Consider the following 26,995-nt stretch of genomic DNA (forward strand, 5'->3'; position numbering starts at 1 on the left):
AAAATATTATTTATGTTGGAAAATACCATTTATGTTGCAGTTAAAAATTATGAATGAAAAAAATATGATGTAACTTAAGCTGCAAGTGGGATATAAAACCAAAATTTTCCTGCTTTTTTTAACTCCAAAATGTTATTGCCTTAAATAATTATAAATTACCTTGAAAGATACAAAATTATTATTATGTAACGACCCTTGTATACCTTATAATACCTATAGATGTTATGTTATACTATTGCAATTAGAAATTAAGACTCTAAATAACCATTAATTTTCAAATGATGAAATTTCTTCTCAGTTTGAGCAATAAAGTATTGTTGGTCAGCGTTATGTTTTTTATTATGTAATTAACAACAGTGATAAAGTTACTATAAGCAATATTTCAAATCACGAAAACATTTGAATAAAACACATATATTTTACCGCTCTTCATGTATATGTATCAAATGGAGCAAGTAGCTAAGTGTCTAACTATGCATGCACTCACGAAGCCTCAAACATTAACTGAAAATTTTACTCACATGATAAAATTTTCTTTTTTTTAACTAATTCAGCTGTTTTAATAAAAGGTACGTGTTATTACTGAAAACCGTATTAAAATAATATTAATAAAAAATTTTATTCGCACACATGATGTAAAGGTTTGCTTTCAATGCTTTAGAGGAATTCACAAAAATAAAATGTGTCAGAATGTTTTATGAGATCAATCGAAATCCTCCTTCATCAGCAAGACCTTAGACTCTGAAAATTTAACACTAAGATGCAGCATTTTATAAAACATAGGGAGGAAAGAAAAAGGATACACCATGATAGCTTTATTTATTGTAACGAATTTTTATATGAATATACCTTTCGAAAGTTTCGTAGCGCAGATGTCTGAATAGCTGAAGCTACAAAGCATAGAAACTTACGATTCTCCTTCATGATTTTTGGTTGGTATAAGAAAAGAGAAAAAATTCCAATTCTGAAGCAGACTTCCATTCGAATTTGATTTTGTCATTTCACTTTGGCTATGCAAGTGCCCTTCAAGCAATTTTGCGCAAAGAGGGGACACATGTGACCATCTCATAGATAATGTACAAATCGGTTTAAAGGAAGCATGAAGATGAAACCGAGGATGGCCTGACATTCAAATTAGAGTGATACTGTCATTCGACGTTGTTTGTACGGCTCTTTGAACCATAGCAGAACGCAGTGTCAAGATAGCAGCAATCGAACTAGGGTAATGACAAAACATGAGGTTAAAGGCTTGTCAATTAACGCTCCCTCAGCACCCGATTTGTCATTATGAGCGAACCGACTTGTAAAAGGAACACTAGTAGCGCAAAGGTACATTGAGATGAGGGTCTGAGAATAGATATCGGCTCTCACAACATCCATTGTGACAACATTTAATCCATGCACAACTTTACAATCATTATATTTATTTTGGAGTAGGAAACACGAAAATTTAGCAGTGCCTTCTCCCAGATTCAAACTCCGGACCTTCCGTTACCATTTGGTCATGATTTCCAATTACACCACGAAGTCATGCGATAAGAAAGGGGAACTACTTTACACACCAATAAGCGTGGTGCAGTGGTGCCAAAGTCGTTCGACCTGGAAACCCACTGACTAAATTAGAAGTGCCTTCAGCGATGAGCCCTGCTTCGAAATGAGCCATGATGGCCAGCGAAGATATCACTCGTTTCTAACATGAAGTCATGATACACTGTCATGGTTATCACTGACTTTTATCACTGAACTGCTCCTCTTTTCGATGCTCATTTGACTTGCATATCAAATGGATGATGGCGAGTGGCATACGAATATGATTTCTCCTGGTCGCCTTCTTGCTTGGTAAAAATGTTATTGATATTCTTGGCAATCCATCCATTACAAGGTGATCTGGATCTAATTCGACAATAGGAGAGGTTTTGGGAAAAAATCTTGGAGGAGGTCATTTGTCAACTCTACAAGTCAGTGCCAAACCAAATAAGATCTTGTATAAGGTCAAGAAGACGATTGAAAGTTCAATCGTTTCTTTTTCCTTACACATAAATCACATATATCGAACTCTTGTTTCATTCGGATGACTCCTACTTGGTGCGTCATTTTATTTTTGTGTATGTAGACTTTACCAGATTTCGATAAATAAAAAAAAATGCTTTCTACTGTAATCATGGGAGTACCTTATACGGGCGTTTACGTATAAAGATCTGTGGAGTAATAAAGCATAAATATAGCGAAATAAATATGAAAAAACTAAGAGCATTATAACTCGGGGAATTTAAACTTCTGAATTCCAGCTTAACATTTATCAGGTTTTAGGCTAAAATGATTATACAGAATAATATATTTTGTGTTTATAATGCTTTTAGTTCAGTGTTTCTAACTGATAGTGTTCACGAGCATCCATCCTGGACAACATGGGAATCTATATGTTTGAAGAATATTTTTTCTCTAATGTAAGAAATGGTAAATATCAAACTAAGCGTTTTAGTTTCCGATTGAAAATACATAGTGATTAATCACCTGTTCTACACAAAAGAGAAAATTATTTCTTAAAAAGTAATTCTGCTCTAAATGTTGTTGAATAGTATTGTTTTCCGAAACCATTTAAGCCAGTTCATATTATTCTGTCATTAGTTTAGGATTTTTATATTAAAACTTGCGTTAGTAAACTGCATGTAAATACTGGCTTAAAATCTTTTAGATATGCGAATAGCATTATATATTTACAACATCTGCCTAATATGATCAAATGCATCCTCACTTTAATACTATTTATCTCTCATTATTGTAATATCCTAAAAGCATACTTAATTTTTTCATATTTTAATTACATTTTAGCTTATCCTTAATAAGCTCAAGTTTTACAATGCATTCCGTGAACTTGCATTTTTAAGTTGCATTTACTGTTAAAATATTTTAACGGCTTCTTGCTAAACCAAATTATTCATATATGAACTATTATTATTTTACCACTCGCAACTTCATTTTGCGACATTCCTTTCTAATCGCAATGAATGTTTTGTTTCTTGAATGTGCGGCCTACTTTATTGAATGTTATATTCTTCAGATTTTTAAAAAGCTTAGGATTTTGTTAATCTAGCTAAATAACATAAATTTTAATTTCAACTCACCTTTCGAGGCATCGTTCAATCATTGCAAATATATTGAAGAGCAAAATGTGATAAAAGATAATGCATATCGATTAGATCTGATTTCAAAGCGATAAAAATGCACTATAATTTATACAGTTCAGTTTACTTTTGCCTGTATTACTTTAAATTCAAACGTAAAAGAAAGCATTGACTACTTACCTAAAAATATGGGCAGTCTCAGGATGAACTTTTATATGCTTCTACTTTCCAGCTCACGGAATTTTCTCATACATACAGCAGAGTTAGTGTCACTTTAGCACGCGGGATGCCTATAAATATCTTCCAAGGCTGTCTTTATATGCAACTAAAAAACAGAAGGTGAATCGAAACACTTTCTTTCAAATAGCTCCCAGAAAAAGGATTTTGTTTTTGTTCTTCGATACAGCGATATCATATGCGAGAGCAGGAATTGACTCACTGTCGTAATTTTAGTATGAATCCGAGAATAAAAACTGGCTCCTGGCAAAACAATGAGGTTTAAATGGCGTAGAGATTTTTATCGGATATTTCTCGAACATTTTTCCCGAACGTCATAACCGAAATTTATATATAGAGATAGATACAAACAAATTTTTAAAAATAATCAGCATGCGTACAAATCGTTACTGTGGTGTTACAAATTTTATAGTCTATTTCATCAACTGATTAATTGTGGCGTAGTACCTAAGGGGTACATAAGAAGTACTACTTAAGGTCTGTCTAAGAAAGTGAATTTTCGTTGAGGATTTTTTAATTGTGAATACGAGCCAGTTTGCCTAAGAAATTCCTCCAAGAATACCTACTCTTAAGCATATTTCCCTAATACAGCCTGAGCAAAAACTTTAAGGCCAGTAAAAAGTTTTGAGAAAATGTAAAATGAAATAAAAGAGATTCAAATAATATTAATTATTAAAGTTCATTGATAAGAAATAAATGCTATAAACATAATTTGTAAATACATAATTATGAGAAACGTGGTTATTTACAAAGTTAGTATTTCTGCCTGAGTAAAAACTTTAAGGCCACCAGTCATTTTTTTAAAAAATAAATATAATATAATCGTGTAATTACCATTGCAACTACTAGCTTGTGACAACGCTGCAATTTTCATATTTGTCATACGTTTCTTCGAAGTATTGGTGATCTTTGTGAAGATGACGAAGGGTAAGAAGTTAACTGATCATGAAAGAGGAGAGATCGAAGCTTTGTCTTCAACAGGAATGAGTAGTCGTGCTATTGCGATAAAGATAGGAAGATCAAAGACTGTAGTCAAAAATTTTTTTAAATTGAAAGACAATTATGGTAAAAAGAATACTGGGGGAAGACCTAAAGCTTTGTCTTCGCGAGATGAAAGAAGAGTTTGCCAACTTGTATCTACTGGAAAGTACTCAACCAGGAAACTGATTCCGACGACAGGTTTAAAAGTTTGTCAAAAAACGATTTATAACACAATTAGAAGATCTGGAAGGTTCACTTATACAGCAAAATTGACTAAGCCGCAGTTACTGCAGAGACACAAAATAGAGCGTTTGAACTTTAGCCAGAAAGTCATGACCTGGGACAACCAATGGATAGAAATTATTTTTTCTGACGAAAAAAATGGAATTTGGATGGACCAGATGGCTGGAATTTCTACTGGCATGATATAAGAAATGAAAAAGAAATATTCTCCAAGCGCCAATTAGGTGGAGGGTCTGTCATGACTTGGGGCTGTTTTGTTTACAATGGTGTGGGCTCAATTACATTCGTTTCAGGTAGAATGAATTCACAAGGATACCAAAATGTCCTAACAAATCATCCTTTGCCATATGCTGAATGTCTTGCTGGAGAAAATTGGAAATATCAGCAAGACAATGCATCGATCCATTCGAGTAACAGGACAAAAATTCGTTCCAAGTCAACAATGTTAAAACTGTGAAATGGCCAGCTATATCACCTGACCTCAACCCAATCGAGAACCTTTGGGATGACCTAGCAAGAAGAGGTTATGCCAATAGGAGACATTTTGCATCAACAACAGAGCTGAAATCTACTATCGAAGATGAATGGTATAAGACCGACCCCACCCTTTATCAAAAACTCGTTTCATCCATGAAAACAAGAATATTTGAAGTAATTCGAAGAAATGGCTCCTACACAACCTTCTAAGAATTTTTACTTTTTTTCGTATATGTTATTTTCTATGTTGGCCTTAAAGTTTTTACTCAGACTCAAATATTCATCTGTGTGTTCTGTAATATTTCCTAATAATAAAATATTTGCAAGTTAATTTTTATACTTTTTTTATTTTTATTTAAGCTCAATAATTATCAATCAAATGGTATTTTAATTCCTCAGTTTAAATGTTGCCATTTTCTCAAAAATTTTTACTGGCCTTAAAAATTTTACTCAGGTTTTATACTTTGCCTTGTATCTAATAAAACGGCTTATCTGAATATCACATTTTTTTTGCAGTTGCTATGATTAAAAAATGATAAAATAAATTTTATCCTTAAGAACAATTCAAAGGGATGTCTTTGTGGAGGACTTTCTAAAGGAAACTGGCTATTATACAGGTTACACATGGGGAAAACCACGAAAACGTCCCGTGTAGCCAGCCCGTTCGCTTGGATTCGAATCTAGATTGGATTATCAGTTTTCAACGACTGATTAAGGCACCAAAAGCAACTGATTAAGGCAAAGTAAAGCAGAGCTTCTGCGTCAGAGGAGGGATGCTTTCATTGAGGTACTGCTAGAAGAAACTGAATCTTTTTAGGATGAAAGCACCCATGAACATGAACCTGGTACTGCCAGTGTCCAGCGTCTTATCCATTTGGCCACTTACTCGAGCTTATATGACACAGTGAAAGAAGTGATTGATCTTCGCTATGAACCCTCAAGTATCAAAAAACTAATAACAAAGAATACTAAAATTAAATTATCGGTTTCTTGAACTACGACAGTGTTTCTTGGCTTCAAGAAAACTTAAGTTTCAGATTTATAGCTCTTAAAATAATATTTCAGTATGTAATACATATTATGACAGTTCAAATGCGTAATATTTCCTCGTGAATACTTGCAATGTAAAATCAATTAAAGAAAGCATGTCTTTGTTTTAGAGTCACGTTAGAAGACTTGATCTATGAGACTTAAAGCATTAAAGACTGAATTTTCCCGAACATCTACTTTTTACTTACCTGTAAAAAAATAGTTAAATATTTGCAATAATTGCACCACGTCACATTGGGAAAAATATATAAAAGCCAATAAAGCAAACATGGGAAAGCATCTTCCATGATTTATTTCATTCGTATGTGGATAATTAAAAATAATTATAGTTACCTTTCAGTCAAGCTCAGAAAACGTTTCTCCTCATAACAAATGAGCGAAAATTCGAATTTAATAGACAACTGTCTTTAAGAGTTAAGTATAGTATTTATGTGTAGTTTATTTGAACCAATACATTATGTTAACTGAAAGAAGAAATTTCTAATCAAGGGATTTAAATACTGAAGCTATGAAAAAGAAAAAAAGGTTTCCTTTCTCTGAAATGTTGAGAAATCTACAACATTTTTCTCAGAAGCTTTAGAATTTAAAATAATTAATTTAATCTAATTGCATAAAGACATTTTTAACTTATTTCTTTAAGTCTTTAAAGATGTCTTTAAAAAGTAAATGTTAGTTAAAAACATACTGACTGAAAATTTCTATTTATTACTTATATGTTGAATTGCAGTTCTCAGAATACTTTTTTTAAGCCTCCGCATAAAATTACTTATTATTACGATACAATTATTACTTTTTATATTTATTTTTATTGCAGAAATTAATTTTCTAGTTAGATTGAATAATAGTTTTTAATAAAGACATTACAGAATTCTTAAAAGCATATTTTGCGTAATTCAGGTTTAAACCTACGAAATCGTTTTACATAACATGTTAACAGCTGATTTTTACTAAATGTAATGAATTTTCTAAGATATAAGTTAAATAATCTAGAACTACTACAAACTGTTTTTCAGCATTCTAGTGATACACGTTCATTATCATTTACTATTTTGAAACAGTAATTTAGTTCTTATTTTAAATGATGAAGTTTAATAATTTTCCATATTTCTGCAAGTCCGTAAAGAAACAATGCAATATATTCTGAACTCTTAATGTTACTAAAAAAGTGGAAACAGGTCTTAGGAAACGGATCTGTATTCTATTGTACAGATGGGGGGGGGTGATGAGAATCTCAGGGTTGCTCTTCAGATAATTCTGTAAAATTACTTAATAATTTATCGTAATATGTAGTGGAGTGAATGCATGCACATACGAAAACAAAATATTTCTTGAACGCATGCTTCTGAACACTGACTGAGATAAGTTCCATTATGTTATGCTTTAGCAAGGGCCATGCTAATCAAAAAAAGCTCAGACAGTTTTGTGGTTCTTAAAAAACGCCTTATTCCTGATATCCCCATTTAACGATATTTTAGCTTCATGAAAAGTTTACAAATCGAAGAAAAATACATTTCATAATCCTAAAACGAATTAGTAGTGGAAACGTAAGTAGTTGTTGCCCATTCGCAAGACAGAAAATGCGTATAATAAAGTTTATAGTAAAATCTACCTGAAAATGTATGATAAATAAGCCAGAAATGTAAATGTGACAAACATGTTTATATAAATCTGAATCAAAGGCTAGAAAAGAGTTTTGCTTCTATTAAAAAGCAGTATAACTGTCACTTCCAATGACATAAAGAAAAAAGCATTATCACTTCCAGCTTTTCCGACTGAGGAATGAAATATATCATTAAAACAGAACATTTTAAAATACTTAAAATAACAATATTAAATGGTTTTGGGATTTGGGCAGTTTTAAGTGGTTACAATAATGGCCTCGAAACACAACTATGTTTATGGAGACACTTTATTATACGGAGTACGTGCAAGATACTTGAAATTCAAACGGACAAGGTCCATTTCTTGGAAAGTAATATTAAGTTTTAAGAATTAAGTTTACAAGTTGCAACATTACGTTTTAACACATTTGGAAAGAATATTATTTATTATAAAGGTGTGCAGTAAAGCTGCTCAGTGGCTCAGCTCGATTATGGTTGTGTTAAGGGGTGTTGGAACCCAAAAATCTTAAAAAAAAGGTGATTTTCGGATTTTTGCATTTTCAAATTTTCTATATTTTTACCTTTCTAAAAACACCATTTTCTAATCTCTATGAAAATTAGAACTTTAAAAAATCTAGTTTTAATTTGTCATCGAATGCTTTGATAAATGAGGATTTTTCCATAAAACCGCGTTTTTCTCCAAACGTGATTATTTTTTATACTCGATGTACCTTTTCTCAGGAACTATTGCTCACAGGTATCTAATTTTTATGGCTTATTTATCAGTTTTACTAATATTTCTGAAATGAGCTTTTTGTGATAAACTAAGAAAATAAATTTGAAAGATTTTTTTGTGTGCGAAAAGTGCTAAAATTTGCTGTGAGTAACAAAATATTCTGTAAATTACTCTAAAATTCAAAATGTTTCAAAATTTCATTTCAGTATAATCAGGTATAATTACACAAAACATTTCAAGCGTGCATCTACAGCAGAGTTTGAGAAAAGGTACATCGAAAATGGTCATTTTAACATTGTCGGTATAGGGGTTGCTGATACCCCTTAAAAGGAAATATTGTTGCTGAATTTGAAAACGAATATGTAAATGATATTACAAGTTTTGGGGATGTTGCTTGATAGTAGGAAAATATTATATTTTAAGAGTAAAAATCAAATATTCGCTGTTAGTTTCTTTATGCTAAATTGTAGGAGTATTTATAATCTCGAACAGCATCTCGGAAAATTTGACTGTACTGATAGTTTCATGAATGTAATTAATTAATTTAATCTTGCAAAACTTTCCTATTCCTTATGCCGAATCTTAACGTGTAAGGATTTATTTTGTTCTAACCAATTATTTTTAGTTTGATTTTCCTGTACCTCCTGACTTCAGTTTCCAGCCAGAATGTAAATTTTGTTATGATGTATTCTAAACATAGTTCTGAAGCAGTATTGAAGCTGCGTTTCAGGAGTTCAAAAAATAGTTGTAGCGGACTTAGTTTCGATGTTTATGCTGCGAGTTTGAAATTTAGCTCGGTAGCATTTTAGTTCGGTGTTTGACACCTTCCTGTTTATAACGATATTCCTCTGCTCGGCTTTTTGTGTGCAGCAGATTTAAAGTTAGTTAATTTAAGGAACTAGGCATTAGATATCTTAATTTACCAGTGATTTGTTACATTCTTATTTTTCTGTTGATTTACGTAGCCACAGGTAAGGGTGATTTCTGAGCACGAAGTGTTTGCACATGTTCATTTTAGTTTAAAATAAAATGTTGCTTTAAAACCTTCTTCTGCAGTTTACTTTCCAAAGATATAGCGAGAATTCGCTACTTTGTCTTCCAGATAGGGTTGAAGATTGTATGTTATCAAAGAATACACAGAGACTCTATAAAGGATAGGAAAACGCATTTAATATTTGAATTTAGAAAGCAAAGCAATTTATAATGCTCATGATTCTCAGTATACGTAGCCTGGAGAATATAGCAATACAAAGAACCATGGTTAATCGTGTTCAAAAGGCAAATTTCTGTAGAATGATATTTAGTAAACATTCTTAATCAAAACTGCTGATTAGTAAAGGTCACTTATCGAAATAGCTCTCATAGAAATTCATATAAACGTAGATATCTTAATTATTTTGTATTGTAAATTCACCTACCTTATTTGAATCTGTTTTTAAATTGATTGCCTTTTATCTGCTGAAAGAGATTTCGCAGATAAATGTTACTATAAAAAATAGCTCGGAATTTTATATTAAGCTTCCAAAAGATTCGAAATATTTGTAGATACTGAAGCATTAAAGAAATAAAATGTACTTACCTCCAGTAAAACTGCACTGCTTATTTGCACTACCGAAAAAAATCAATTATTTATTAATAATTTATTATTTACAGTTTAAGGTATATACTTATTTATTGTTTGTATCATTACATATAGGAATTCACAGAATTCACTTGTAAATTAGTTTTTCCTAGAGAATGGTATATTTTATTAATTGTAAAATGTAGTGATATTTTAGGAATAAAGCGTTTGCTCTACTGAAGAAGTACAGCCGAAGTAAATTGTTTTGTTGATTATAGGAAAACTAATAAGGATTATCTGGCTAAAGTAAACGACAGCTTCAACAAAAACTTTTAGAGATAAACTAGGTCATATTTACGTTATATAATCGCAGCAAAACATGAATCAGAATGATAAGTACACGCTTTTGTGCTAATATAATAGATGAAAAGTCGAACAATCAATGTGTCTACCTAAGGAAGAAGTTGGTAATATAACCTGATTAGTTTCGAACTCAGTTTGATTTCTGATGAGAAATGGGACTGGGCTAAAGGAACATTGCTCGTGCTTAACGTTAATTCAGGTTGAAGCAGAGAGCTACAATTTCCGATCTGCCAATAAAAATGTACTACTAGCAACAAAGTAAACGTCAACATTTCAAAATTTAATCCTTTGCAATTTTCCTGTCACCATATTTTAATTTTTATAATCGAGTTTGTAATTTTGAAGTAATTACAGATACTTCATCCAAAGACTGCATGAAAGCAGCTAGTGGTATAGTCTCAAAGTGAATACGTCACCATCTTTATATCTTTATATCGGGACAGTATTTCTGAACGACTTGATTTAGAAGTGCCCTGAAATCTGAGCTTTTGCAAATGCAAATTTAAAAGCACTGATTTTTAAAACATGAAGCGTAAAATATGCAATATATTTCACCTGATATTACTTTTTGTATACATTTATACGTGGTTAGATGCGATATTTCCCTGAAATATAGATAAATCTCCTATACGATTTTTTTATTTGAAACAAATTATTGTATCAGCTTTTCATAAGCCTCTGAATTCATTCGTATGGTAGTAAATTTGATACTAGTAACATATCTCTTTTGGCAGATATATATGACCAAATAATCGCTAGTACGAGCGAGTAAATAAAAGTACGAGCTGCAAAGTATCTCACATATAAAAAAGCATACATTTAATAAGACACCTAGAAATAAAATGAATGTTTCGATATCTGAAGGATTAATTATTAGAGGACATTGAGGACACTGGAACATATTAAGCTCATTTGCATCAACATAATAGATATGATAAACAGTGGAAAATGTGCGAAAGCAAACGTTTCTATCAAAGTAAGAGGAACCGTAGGCGTGTAGTAAAGATACAAGTGAACCTTAAATGATTTGAGGAATTTACTCAAGTAAATTTGTGCCCGTTAAATTATGAACTGTTTTGCTGAAATGTAAATAATTAAATGAAAAAATGCACTGATTTTTACAATTTTCCATATTTTCGAAACGTTGGATTTATATAGGCTGGTGTCTGAAATTTTGCAAATTTAAAAAAAAAAAAAAAAAAAAAAAAAAAAAAAAAACAATCTTTTCATATTGAAAAAGTGATAACATAGTGAAGCTTGTGGATATATTAAAAGTTACATTTTTAATTAAGTCCTTAATATTATCTTTGATATGAAATTTGTAAATTTATTTCATATCCAACTTTCCTTTCCCTTGAAAAATTAAGTTCGTAACTTGCATCAAATAAATTATATAAGTGATTTGAAGTATTGGGAATCACTAAGCTAGTAAGAAGAAGTAATTAATTATGAAGCCATTTCGCTTTTCATTTTGCAGTGTAAATTCACCTTCGCTCCATGTAAAGCACTATTATATGTGTAGAGTATGGCTTTTGATGTCAGTTTATGTCTCTGAAGAATTTACAATGATGCTTCTTTACTCAATTTTCCTGGTACTGACAAAAGACTCTATAATATTAATCAAATTTATTTGTGGATTTATTTTCCTTCTTTTGGCATTGTTGCTCAAAATTTTATCCTGCTAAATTTTAATTAATTTTATGTTGCTAAAGTTAATTGTGCCTTCAAACAGAGACTGAAACAGTCTCACAAACATATTTAAAATAATATATCTGTTGTCTTCGTATTTCAAATGCACTACAGATCCATTATTGCTAGGTGTGCGTTTTGAAATTAAATAAAGGTTTCCGGAGTTTATTTCTTATTTTGTATCACAAGTTTGATAAATTTGACAACATATGTTACTTATTAACAGGAGAATTGTTTGCATTGAAACGTCGCTCCACAATCCAAACGTTTGACGTTTCCCAATTGGAAAAGGGCGTTCACAGTGTTATTGACTGAAATAGAATATTTTGAATGTTAAGCAATCAATTGCGACTTTTAGTCTCGAACCACCGCTCATGAGAGAAGGCTCATCTGATGCAGAGGAAGTCGATGAATAGTTTTGCTTATAAAAGTTTGAGAGTCAGAAGAAATGTGCTCTATTTGAACAAGAAGTACTCTTATCGACCTGAGCTTTCGAAGCAGATAATTTAATTTTCATTGTTTTCCAACTATCGGCTTTTTTCTTCAGGTCCTATAAAAGAAGTGATGGTTTCAGTACTATGGTAAATTCTTTGCTCAAATTAAATTTCCAACTAACTTGCCTTTTCATTGCATTTTCAAGGTTGGAAGTTTCCCTAAAAGAATGTTCGTCGCTTGACTTACCTTGAAAGCTTCTATTTGTTAAAGGTGCCGCATTTTGAGCCAAAACTTTAAATCTGGTAATCGGGTATCATAGTCTAAGAAGTTACATAAAGGACTGAATTTAAATTTCTCTAAAGGACGTTTATTATATATATGCAGTGTATATGTTAATTTATTAATTCTACTTGTCACCGAAAAGAAATTCTGGGAAATATTATAACGATGGAAGTATAATTTTAGGGTCATTAGGCTTATTTTGGAACAGTAAAATTCAACGATACCGTCTCCTAGATTCTATCACCAGGACCATGCAAACGTGTAAACGTCTAATTACGCTGCTTAGCTTTATTGTAAGGAAACAGAAGCTGGGTGGAAGTGGATCGAGGTACCAAATCCAGATTGTGACGAATTATCATCCACCACATTTTAATTCGCGCGCCGTTTGTAGAGTAATTAGGTTTATTTCGGAGCAGGAAACATAAAATATCAGAGACGTCCTCTCCGAGAACCGAATTCCTGAATTTCTGATGCTAGTCAGATGTGTTTTCCAATTACATCACCATGGCACGCGACAGAAAAGAAGAAGATAATAATAAGCGAACTGACACTTTTAAAGAAACCATCCGCAGTCACTAGTACTCAATTAGCAGACACTGAATTTTTGATGTCAATATATAAGGTATTTCTCCTACTTCCCTAGCGTGCCTTCGTGGTGTAACCGTAGCACGCTAAGCCGGTATTCCAGAGGTCCGTGGTTCGATTCCCGACGAAGGCAGTTGCATATTTTTCATCTTTTCTGCTTCCAAGTAACTTAATGACTCTACAAGTGGCGCCCGAACTAAAAGGGTTGTGGATAATGATTCTCCGCACGCAGGATTTGGCGACTAGTTCCCCTAAAACTCTAGTCGCCCTTTAAAAAGGGGAGTATATAAGGTATTTCTCCCACTGCCATAGCGTGAGTTCGTGGTGTAACGGTAGCACGCTGGGCCGATATTCTAGAGGTCCGTGGTTCTATTCTTCGCGGTTGCTAATTTTTCATCTCTCCTGCTTCCAAAAAATCCTAATGACTCTACAAATAAACGTATGATATTTCCTCTCCTTCGCATGCGAAATGATGCGGATTTTCTTTACATCGTGCATTTTAAAGTGAAAAGTAAAACATCCTTGTTGAATAATAGGACGAATTTTAGAATTACAAATGCTGTTATTACTGTTCAGTACCATGATTAAAGTACGTACTTGTGACTAAAGGAGACTGAGAAAAGATATTTACATAAACTAAGTGTAAAGTACCTTCCCAAATCATTTAAGTTGCTTTCTGAATGAAAGTAATCTTTAAATAAATTAAGGACGTTCTTAAAACAGAAATGTAACGCAAAGCAGTGTCTGCAAAACTCTTTAACATCGTAGCCTAATTACAAATCCGCTCGATGTATCATGACACATGCATGCAGTTTCAAAGAAACTGCAGTTGTCAATCTGAAAAAAAAAAAAAAAAAAAAAAAAAAAAAGGAAAGAGCGAAAGAAGATTTATAAAAATACATAGTGGAATAATGTATTAATAATAACGATAATATATCATATATATAACGATAATATGTATATATATATATATAACTCCTCCTATATTCCGTTCAGAATAAACATATGCGAAAAACAAAAAAAACACATATATAGTATATGTTCCTTTTTTTTGCATATGTTTATTCTGAATGGAATATGGGAGGCGTTTTAGAAGTATTATTTATTAGTTTACTACTTTCTATTTATTCTTCTATGCATATATATATATATATATATATATAATATCAATTTTATTTATATTATTTATTTTATATATAATTTATTTTTGAAAACGTCTTTAACCTTTTGGAGCAGCAGCTCTTGGTAACTTTTAGGCGAGCTTTCTACAATTTATATATATATATTAATTTTAAGATATTTTTTTTATAATTTATGCAGTACTCTCTCTACATATAATTATTGAATATAAATTAATGAATAACAGTAGGTAAATATATTAATTAATTAATAAGAGAAGGGTAATTGGAAACGTTTCGCTCTCACTACTCACCAAAACATTCATCCTGAGCCACTGATGTGAAAATTCAGTTCAGATTACTGAATATTTTGTCAACGTGACAATAACAATACAGTTAAAAACAGTTACAATTACAGTTAAAATTACAATAACTAGTTGTAACGAAAATATAAAACAAGAAATAAAAATTAGTACTTTTAGCAAAAATTTACTATTTTCTGTGTAATCGCTTTACCTAACATAATCAGGAGAACACTTGCACGAGTACACTTAAACTTCACAAGTGAGAATAGTTTTAAAACCGTCCATATCATCATCACGCTCACTAATGCAAGCCTGTAAAATGATTTTGCATAATGCATAAACTTAAGGGTACTTAAAAATGAAATAAAACGAAATATAAAAAACGCCACGCTAGAATAATTTTAATATTTGGAAAAGTAAACGTACTTTAAGCCACAGTGAATATTTGCAATACAGTATTGTAAAAAATACTACTTTTTAGTTTACGACAACGTAAATTTTTCAGATCCCCAGCACTCGAGTTCCACATCAAATTATGCGAAGATTCACATTGAACCAAGTTTGAATGCAGTTTCTTCCACTTTCCAATAATAAATACATGTTAATGTGTAAATACTTTAGAAAATATTAGAATTAAGAATATATTTTTCTTACAAAAAACACAAGCATAATTAATATAATGGTTAACAAATAGAATCCTTTTGTTAGTCTAGTTTTCTCCCAAAGGACTCAGGCGTTATTGCTATCGTCCACGAATAATATGAAAGAATATGGACGTTAAAATCGTACTTCAAGAGGTACAAACTTTAAGTTAGACATATAAAATAAAATCATCCAGGTATAGATAGAATGTATATGCTACCTACAGTGTATGAAAATAAGCATTGTACAGAATGCCTTAACGCTAGGTAATATATACAAGGTGTGTTCGAAAAGTTCGGTGATTTTTCTCATAATTAAAAAAACCGCGCCGGTTAGGATCTTGCACTCACGCAGACGCAGTAATAGAAATGTCATCTAGAGCCATCTAACGGCCATTTTACGACAGATAAGGGGAAGCGCACGTTATGAGCAGTTTAACACAGTCAGTGTGAGAAAGATTGTCAGTGTGACATGGAGCAAGGCATAAAGTTTTGCTTCAAATTAGGCAAAACGGCGACGGAGACACATGGCATGTTAGTGAAAGTTTACGGTCAGGAAATCTGCTCCATGACAACGCCCGGCCGCACACTGCGTTCCGTGTAACCCAATTCCTCGACAGGCACCAGGTTTCAGTTTCGGGTCACCCTCCATATTCTATAGATCTGGCTCCGGCGGACTTCTTCCTGTTTCCCCGCCTCAAAGGAGTTTTGAAAGGCCAACACTTTTCCGACATTACTGAGATCCAACAACGTGTGACAACGATTCTTCGAGTCATACCGAAAGAAGAGTTTGCAGACAGTTTCCAACAATTGTACACTCGATGTCAATAGTGTATTGTTGCTAATGGCGGATACTTTGAAGGCCAGTAAAGCTATTTTGCTTGTTTCTCTTGTTTCCTTTTTTTATGGTAAAATTCACCGAACTTTTCGAACACACCTTGTAGAATGTGGAAATCTCGAAGCCAGAGTTGAAATAATTAGTATTTCACAAATTTTCATGCAGTGCTCCCCAAAAGAAAAAATATTCTCCGCAGGGTGTAAAATGCTTTCGCTAATGTTTCTAATGTCGCATAAAACGACACGTGACTTTTGCCTGAAACTAGGAATTCGTTTTGGTTTTTCGACTTATTTAAGGAATGACGAAATACGCTGCTTTAAATTTATTCAGTGGAAAAAAAATTAGTTCACACGGTGTTGTGTAAAAATAGAACAAGAAGAAACAGAGTTTGACAAGGAATCATGGCCAACTAACATTCAATGATGCAACGATAATGAAATGTCTAACGTGCCAGACAATGCCACAAAAGCAGTGTTTTTCTATAATAGAAACTGCCTGTAAGGAAAATATATATTTCAATGATAAATTCTGGCTTCGTGTAGACAGCCTTCAGCTTAACATTTACAAGAATCATGTGGTTACAGAGTAAGTCACTGCTTCTTGCAGAATTTAGCAGACCTTAAAGACAAAGTAATACTCAACTAATTAAAGTATAAATTCGTAATTCATACGGTAAAATTCTACTACAAACGTAGGCTCAGATCTTCTAAATCACGCGAGCAAAACATGGCTTGCAAAAGCTAAAGCTGATTCAGGTGAGGTTAGGCGAAAATAGTTCAGAGAAGTTCTGAGTTGCAGCCAAAAGTTCTCTCCTAACTTCAAGAACTCTGGCTTAATATGCATTAACCATTTTGTATCCTGTTGGGAGCCGACAAAAATAGAAGTGACAATAAAAATAAAATTATAAGGTAACGAGTTAATAACCATAAAGCCCTACAGTGTGAGCAGAATTAATGAGGTAAATTCTAAGAGGGACCTGCAAGACTATTGAGTGTTCAATCCCTGATTAAAAGCAGAATTAATCTGAATCATCCTGTTAAAGAAGGTGTTATTACTATCGTTTTCTACATCATATCTTTTAAATATAAGCATTTTCATGGATCAATTTTAATACGTTGTCTAATTAGCATATATCATTCTATATAATACCCAGGTACAACATATAAAGCGTGGGAAAAGTAAAACAATTTAGATATGTCATACATTGACCCAAACGCTGGACATTAAATATTGCCCAGATATCCTACAGAATGCCTGTTTTTGTATTACATTGACGATAACAAGTATACAAATTTCAATCACCGTTGAATCGTAAGGAAATAATAAACTGATGTAATTCATACTGTTGAGGGGGTTAGTAAAGCATTTAATTTAAATAATGTCTTTATTTTAGTTTTAAAATGTCTTCATATTTTAATAGAAAGTACTTAAATCTCACCCTGATATCATTTAAGGAAAAAACCAGTGCATGCCTTTTTTTCTGCTTCAAAGGATAGAAAATGAGCACATAAGACCGGGATATAAGTACATAATACAGTCCAGCAGCAACCTATGTAATATGTTAAGCTCTTCTGACATTTATCTGTATTATCTGTTGTGCGAATTCCATAGTAAATTATATAACCTGTTGTCCGAATCCGGCTTTTAAACGTGTAGTCCGATATCTGAATTTGAATGCTGGAATGGTGCACTTGGGTTGAGTATATAATCTTTTGAGAGGCGATCATGAATTTCATAGTAATGCTTGTATTAGTAAATAACATCGAAAGCAAGAATACTGTGGAATTACTGAGCCTCGATCAATAATATTTGAATATTATAATATCATTTTGTTGACCTAGACGGGAAGGATGTTACAAGATATGATCAGATTAGTAAGATTCCGGATGAAAGCTTTGGAAGTTATAATTCATGACAATGAAATTTGAGGTAGATCTGACTGTGATACGAATAATTTTGGAACCTTTCAAAATTAAATTTGTATATCCTTTTCATGGAGCCCTATCTGTTGATCTGTATCACGCACTGTTAAAAATATGCCCATTCAATTACATTAACACTATTAGAAGTTTAGGCACTAATGTTAAGAGCTTTTCTGAGCTTTGGAAATATGTTTTTTTTTTGTATGCATATTTATTGAAATGTACTTCTCAGTCTTACGGGCCTTTTTATTTGCCGCTAATTGCGAATATTCTCTATTTGAGTCCCAAATTTCTCTTTTCTATTTAAGTCCCAAACATAATATTTGGTAGTACAACTTCAGTATTCTATGTTAAATATCTTATCTATCTACCTCTCTCGCTCTCTCTCTATATATTTATGTATATATTCTTCCTTCTATGCAAGAATTCAAGATTTTATTGAAAAAGCTTAAGCCTGAGGTCTGAGGTCATCTTTTTATTTAAATTGCGACGCGATATCAGAAGATGCTAAGCCAATTGAAGGTATAAGAATATACTAAAATATATGTGCGATTAATAACATTTTTATTAAAATAAATTTTCTAGTCGCATATTGGACAATGGTCGTGGTTATGTGTTGAGAACAGTGGTTCTCAACCTTTTGACTAACGCGAACCACCTAAACAAATTTTAAAAACTTTAGTACCACCACTATATTTCAACATGATTATTTTTCAATTTCTCAATAGAAATATTTAAAAAAATATATTTTGCCATTTGCCCAACCTGTTAGCGGTTTGTATTAAATATGCACACGTAAAAAATATTAGATTAAAAATTGCGTACCATTTTAATTATCAAAATTTAAGTTATAATACCGTAATTCTAAAATTTAGTGTGAAATTTGCGCCTGTTTAAGAGAGATCAGTTTCTTTATGTCTGGTTATATTTCACTTAGCTTTAACGGTAAATTAGGATCCACTTTTAATTTTGCTCTGTATTTTTTCAAATATAACATGGAAGGAAATACTTGTTCATACAAATAGGTTGTGCAAATTTTAATACATTTACTTGAAATGCCCTTAAATTATTTTTTCTTTCAGTTCAGCCTAAAGCTAACACGTGTTTTATCTTTGAAATCTTCAGTTTGAGTTCTATCAAGTGTTATTTTTATTCACGAGATTTTTGAATTCAATAGTTAAAAATGCTTTGTTTTTGCGTACGACCTATTTTTCTCTTGCTTATCACCGATTGAGAATAGCTGGTGTAAAGCATTCCATGGCTAGGCAGTGAAAACAGTTTGTAGGTGCAATGGAGATATGTGATGCTGTGATAGTATAAGAGGCGTATGAACACAGAAACAATAACGTTGCAATTAAAAATGCCTACTTAATGTGATCTGCTCGACTAGACTATTTCTTCTAGAGAGTTGTCGGGCAGAACTCTTTTTCATTCCTTGTGTCCAGACCCAATTAATTAAAGAACAACGTGTTTAATGGGACAGGCATTTCAGAAATTTTGTAGGTAAAAATATTCTATCCCGACACTAACTATAACCGGAATAACTGGAATAGTGGGACAAAATTCAAATTTTATAATGCCATCTTTCACCTTATTGCCACCCAATGTTAAGTTGCGTAAATCAAGCCTGAATTTATGGTGTACTTTAAATGGATTTTTACTGACTCTATCGCATCTTCTAGAACATAGCTTTCTAAACACTTTTGACAAAAACTCTACATAAAATTAATATCTGTTTATCCTTTTAGATCAAAATCCCTTTTCATGTGAGCATAGTACTCCCTCATCCATCCGAAGAAATAAAATTCTGACAGTTATTCATTCTTACCGTGACGGAAGTATTTTACGAAATTTTACGTCCGACTAGTCATGCAATATTTTTAGATTCCACTACAAAATCCAGATTTTTTCTCCTTAATACTTTGCTATAGCAATTTCAAGAGCAAAATTAAGAAATACGTAGGAACTTTAAATTTTAATACAGAATTTAACTAAGTAGCTTTTTTCTACAAGAGTTTTAGCGGGTAGACACACAGTAATGAAAAGGTTTTGATCCGTTTGTACTGATTAACCACTGCTGGAAAATATTTATCAAAATGATCAATGGGCTGTGCATGATACATGGTCAACATACACTGAATTCTGAACGTTGTTTTAATCTCAGTCCGATTCTGTTACATATATTTATGCAGCCAAATAAAACAAGCTCCCTAAACTGGGCTTTTGCTTTTTATTTAATTTTTTTTTTTTTTTTTTTTTGCTTGAAATTTTGTCTAACGGATGCATAATTTGGGTTTTATTTCATAATAAAGACACATTTCTCGAAATGACAGGTGTACAACTTGTTAAAGGACATACAGTTGTACACCTTAAAAATAAAATTACTGGGGCGCCATGGTTTGCGATGGGCACATTGTCCGAAGAAGATACATTACATAGACTGAAAACTTGCGATCCAGAGTTTCTGCGATGTATTAAAGAAAAATCTCCCGGCAAATAGACAGAAATTCGTATTCTTTAGTGATAAGTCTCATTTAGGCAGTATTTATGAACATGTTCTCAGTCGCAAATCGTAATAGATATCATTACTATTACATAACACGCGCCTTTCAGAGCCACGAGGAACGATTTCCATATTTGAGTATGAGAAGTCATTATCTACAGAATGCATTCACCTTTAAATTTTATAATTGGCAATACCAGTGAAAGTACATGATCATACTGAATTTTGGGTTTTGTTTTATTGCTTATTAAAATCATTTCATAATGTCGTTATTAAAAAAAATAAAATATTGACACCGAAATACTGGCCATGTTTCCGAACAGCATCTGAGTCAGCCTAATTGTTCTCTCGAAAACATTCTTGTAAATATATGGTCTTTCGAATCTATGAAGCACACCACCAGATGATAGCTTATGCGTAATCCCACAGTCAACAAACAGATGAAAACGGGATATTAAATACGACTACATAGCCTTAGAGATAATAATCGACGTAGTTCCTACTATTTCGTGCACACAGCTTCAGGAAAATCCATGCTCCTAGAGAAATATTAATCACTATTAACTATCCAAATAACCTGTAATGCTTAAAATTATTAAATAATTACTTTTATGTCATAGGGAACCACTCATTAAATTAACTTTGGTTCCTTGGGAGATTGTCAGATAACTTATCACGCCGCCTTAATAAAAGAATGCTTAAATGTATTTTTTCATTAAAATTTTAAACAAATGCATAACTTATGCTTACGAATCAGTTTCTGCTACTTGCAGTACCTAAACTAAGATAAAACTATTAAAGTAAAGTTTAAGTATTTATCTCTCGAAATTTACAAAGCAAAGTTCTATCAGTTTTGGCACAGACTTTCTAAATACGCGAGCAACGCAGCGAGAAAAAGGTTAAACCGATTAAAAAAATTCTAATATGCAGGTCGAGAAGTATCGCATAGGTCAGCGTTGTTACCAACTTCTCTAACTTTAAGAACCCCACTTTTATATACGCGTTAACTAAGTTGTATTATGTGGGAGCCGAAGAAAGTAGAGGAGACAGTGCTGATAAAATAATATGATAATGGGTTAATAAAGATAAGGTCGTCGTGGAGGTTTAACCTCCACTATTACCCTCCAAGGGAGCAGCGCACCACCTGGATATGACACCAGGCAGCACCGGTCGTCTAATGCTCCTACCAGTCGCTTGGGCGAGCCCGTCGCAGCGGGACATTACCCAGCGATCCCGGGGGAGACCTCCGGGCTACTAGTACCACGCCCCGCTAGGACGTGCCAGACTCCGAGGCCGGCCAATAAGTGACCTTTCCCAGAGCCTTCAGAACCACCAAGTTCATAAATTTTATACCCCCGTGGCCGAGACTGCCTAGGTACAGATCCTAGCCTGTAGCTTCGCAGAGTTCTATTCGCAGAGCCTGTAGAGTTCGCAGAGTTCGCAGAGCCTGTAGCCTGTAGTTCGCAGAGCTTTATTAACCCATCCCGGGGGGGATGGGTTAATAAAGTAAAACCTTAGTTATTATTTACCACAAACCATTTATTTCACAATCCAACAGAACGTTTGCCTGAGTGATTGAGTGGTAGTGTGTGCACATTACGAATTTCCCACACAGCCTTCTCGGAGTTAAATATAGCAAGTTACTTAGCATGTTACAAGGAGTTTTTCGCAAATTACATATATAAAAGAATTAGATTATTTGATTTAACCAAACATACGAGACACTCTTACGCCATCCCAGAATTTGACTGAGTTGTCCTTGAGGTTGTAGAGACATTGGGTATTTTTGGAAGCAGGCAAGATGAAAAATTAGCAACCGCCTTCACCGGGAATCGAACCACGGACCTCTGGAATATCGACCCAGCGTGCAGAACCACTACACCATGAAGGCACGCTAGGAAAGTGGGAGAAATACCTTATAAGGTAAATTTAAAAGAAGCAATATTTTAAAAAACGAACTAATGAAAATAGAAGATTATGATTTTGAAGAGAAAATTTTGTTTATAATATAAATTTATGAACATATAAATGAACAAAAAATCATGGATAAAATGCGTAAGCGATCAGTAAGCTTGAAATCATTTTTCAGCGAGAATTTCTATTGTTAAAATTGTTATTATTGTTGTTATCAGTAAAAGGAAAAATTATTCACTTTTCAGATAAGAGATATAAACTGTGAGCATTTTGTGCGAAAAAGAAGTAAACGTCAAATGATTAGTAAATGGTAAGGAAATTTACGAAGCATTTTTTAAACTGCTGTCAGTAGAACGGCAGCATGTGAGCATATTCTGCATGTAAAAAAGCAGTTACCTTATAGCATTATACTCTTAGAAAACATACCAGTAGTGCCAGGATTCGCTAATTAAATTTCTCATAGTGTTATCTATGACAGTATAAAATATCTTGCAATAAAATTTATAACGCTCATTATTGCTCGGCAATTTTAATCAAAAGAATGAAATCCTTCTCGCCTTGATAAAGCATTCCATTTGAAGTAACGAAGTGCATTAATCAAATAAGATAAAATTTTGGAAAAAGGGGTGCTTTCCAATTTCCTGATAGCTCAAGACTTTGCTTTGAAAAACTTCGTAAAGCCGATTCAAAATAAATTCTCTAAATTTGGAAAGATATTTCTGAAAGAAGAGAAAAATATCTCGATGAAGCTGCGGATATCAAAGCTTCGCGTGGAGACAAAACAAGTCCAAAATCCTTCTTTGATTCCAGATTGAGAAGGAAGATGAAAATCTAATTAATTAAGGTAAAAAGAAAAGTTAAATAAAGCGTCCCCATACGCATTTTATTTTGTTACTTTGTTGAAGCCATCTGATTTATTAGATAATCTACGTGTTGCGCGGCAAAGTAAACAAAAGGATCTCGACTTGCTTTGGGTAAATGGAAAAGGTGCTGGAGGCTGTAGAGTGTGTGTCTAGGATGTTGACTTAATTAAGTTTCTTCCCTTTGAATCAATGTTTTCGTACCCAGTTTAACTGAATTAAGAGGGTCTTAACTGCCTCTGAAGATGCGACAACTGAAACTAAAACCTCTGCCCCATATCTTATTATAAAAAGTGAAATACTTTGCAAAGCGAAAGTGTTGAAATTTGTTTTTGAATCCATAAAAACATTTGAATAAGCAGAAGATTGTTTTTAAATTCGTTATCATGCACGTACATGAATCTTCAGATTGGTTTTCAAGAAACTGCTTTGAAAAAAGAGAAATAATTTAAATACCAAGAAGTAGCCAAAATATATAATGGTCAATTAAGTTTTAAAAATGTACTGCTTTTGTAAACCTTGAAAGTTTGCGTTAACAAACCACAACCTATGACAAATTTCAAACAATACCAATTGAACTCGAATAATTATTATGAGAATGAATGAATTTCAAAGAACTTTCTGATATTAGTTATTTATTTTATTCTTAAATAATTTATATATAAAGTGCGTTGGGGAAATAAAATTTAAATGATCATTTATTCCCTAATATAACTCGTGTCGATAAAAATACGAATGGAGCTTATGATATTTTTTTGTTAAATTCTTGTCAAGAAAAATAATTCCAAGAATACGGTGTTTTAACATATGAAAAAAAAATTCTAAGAGACGGTAACCTTTTAGAATTTCAATTTTATTTGGAAACAGTAAGGACTGCTTTCAGTTAAAATAGAAATCCTAACATAAACTGGAAGCAGATTGCAGATACTACTAAACTAATAAATAATTATTGTCTTAAACAACTCATAAAATACTGAAGAAGATTAAAACAGCCTTTTTAATTAGTCAAAAGCTTAACAACAGAATAGAGACAACTTATGCTACAGATGGAACTTCCACTGCTTACGGATATTTAAATTAACATAACAAAAAGTTAAATTCGAACTTAGAAACATAGTCTGAGACTGCGCATAAAATAGACTAATTTAAGCTGCCTCAACTATTTTATCGACGCGAGATTTAAACATCGGCCAACGAGATGCTAAAACAGGAATAAAATATTTAAGTAGAGCAACCGCATGACGCGATTATTATATGCTAAAAATTTAAACGCTAAGCTTAAATATACAGAAATCTAGTTTGCATTGTAGTTAGGTATACAGAAAGGAGAAGTTATGGTAAAGACTTAAATCCTAATAACTGATTAATTAATATAAAATACCTTACAACCTCTTTAAAAGAAGTACATATAGTATATAATACACACACACACAGAACATATATCTATATATAGATATAGATATGTGTATATAGATATAGATCAATAGTGTATAATTTATAAATGTCTATATATAGACATTTATAATATCTATATCTAGATATATAATAATATAGATTTATAATATCTATATATAGATATATAATAATATATATAGATTTATAATAATATATATAGATTTATAATATCTATATATAGATTTATAATATCTATATATAGATATATAATAATATATATAGATTTATAATATCTATATCTAGATATATAATAATATATATAGATTTATAATATCTATATATAGATATATAGTGTATAATTTATAAGTATATGTATATAGAGAAACTAGTAAGAAATCTAGAATTAAATCCATAAAGATATGAAATTCAAAACCAATAAAATCCCCAAATCTCCCAATAAAATGAAAAAAAAAAAAAACTATTAACTGTTTCCAAACCAGAAGAAATCCCGAAAACAACAGAAAGGAATTCAATTGAATCTGATCTACTTTCACTTGACGACATTGAATCAGATTTTAATTGTATTCCTTTTCCTATTTATGTATTTTTACATATACATACACTGGTGGACAGTTGCTAAGGACGGATTACAAACGGTTATTGTAGCGTTAAAAAGTAAGTGTGTTTGATGCCAAGTGAAATAAAGGGTTCAACATTACTTCTTTAAGTTAAGTCAGAAGTGTTGGCTTATGAAAGCCCGAGTGGGGCCATTCGTGCAACTATTTGTGATTGAATAAAGGGTTCTTTACATTCTTCTTCTGACTTTGTCTGTTGTTTTAGGACCTGATGATAATTCCGCATGCATTCTTTTCAGAGCTCGTTTGTTTATGCTACCTAAGAAAACGAGACTCTATAAAATTATAAAAATTCCGAAATACTGCACTAATGTGAAATATTTTCTCTTTGATTTAAGTTATAAAATGGTTTTCTTCCCTCAAAAATATTCAATGATTCTAAATCTTCAAAGGTGCTCTTAAAATAACATACGTTTTCCAGTGAGATTAGAAGGTTCAATCATAAATCAATGTTCCTTGCTAAGAGGCTGAAAAAGGCATAACAGAAAATAACGAAGGGAAGCTTGAAATTTATGAGTCTTCAGATTTATTATTCATAAACGTACATCTCTGAAAATAAATCATTTGTCATGTGGACTATAATTTGTTAAAAGATAGTATTTATAGTGTAGAGACATTAGGTATTTTTTTTTTTGGAAACCGGAGAGATGAAAAATTAGCAAAAGCCTTCGCCGGGAATCGAACCGCAGACCTCTGGAATACCGGCCCAATATGCAGACCACTACACCACGAAGACACGCTAAGAAAGCAGGAGAAATACCTTAGAGTAGTATTTATTTTACTTAAAATTTGAAATATGAAATACTAATCCATTGCCCTGAAGACTAAAATAAAGTTCAAAGAAGGTTAACAATGTTTACACAAAAACTGGAGCAAAAGGATGCATTTAGTAAGCTAAGTATTTTAGTATAGTTGATATACAGTACTCGTTACTGAAAACTGCATCTTCCAAAGAGTCCTGATAAAGTTATCAATTTCGTTTTTAGGCACTCGTTCTCTTGAAACAATATAATCGCGGAAAAGTAAACCATGCTGCCAAATATGAGTTAGTGTGCGAAAGAATGTTACTGTTAGGTGTTAATTTATTCCAGTAAATATAGTTTGATATTTATAATTCTACTAAATTTTAAAGGAGACTGAAAGCACCTTGAATATCTAGAAAAGAGCAAAAATGTATAATTTCAGTTTTTCTTTTATACGATGTAAAAATTATCACGCTACAAGAGCGAAGAAAATTTTCAGATTTTAAATAGAATAGTTTTGAGATACATTTCTCAGGCATTATTTAGGTGCAGCAAGAGAAGCAGTTCAAAAGCAATTTTTTCAATTAAAGCTTAAGTAAAAATTACACGGTTAAATCTGAAGAAAAGTCATATGCTAAAAGTAATCAATTTAATTACAAAGTTCCAAATTTCTAGAAAGATAACATTCTTCATAAAAGAACATAGATTTAATAAATAACTATAAAACATCGCACAGCCAAAACAGAACAAATTGTA

General features: G+C 32.2%; 1 protein-coding gene, 1 long non-coding RNA gene and 1 other non-coding gene across 4 annotated transcripts in view; 1 reads left to right on the forward strand and 2 right to left on the reverse strand.

Moving 5' to 3' along the window:
- The window catches only part of LOC118185645 (uncharacterized), a 539,917-nt gene that overhangs the window by 370,400 nt on the left and 142,522 nt on the right, over window positions 1-26,995 (reverse strand). The window lies entirely within an intron of this gene.
- LOC146993099 (uncharacterized) overlaps window positions 1-26,995 on the forward strand; it is a 319,314-nt gene that overhangs the window by 158,801 nt on the left and 133,518 nt on the right. The gene's annotated exons all lie outside the window — the stretch shown is intronic.
- Window positions 22,510-22,583, reverse strand: TRNAI-GAU (transfer RNA isoleucine (anticodon GAU)). Its single transcript has one exon. It is a non-coding gene; the product is annotated as a tRNA-Ile (tRNA).

This window comes from Stegodyphus dumicola, chromosome X1 (assembly GCF_044657685.1).
Source record: "Stegodyphus dumicola isolate Sdum_Otavi_A_Nest chromosome X1, ASM4465768v1".
NCBI lineage: Eukaryota > Metazoa > Arthropoda > Arachnida > Araneae > Eresidae > Stegodyphus > Stegodyphus dumicola.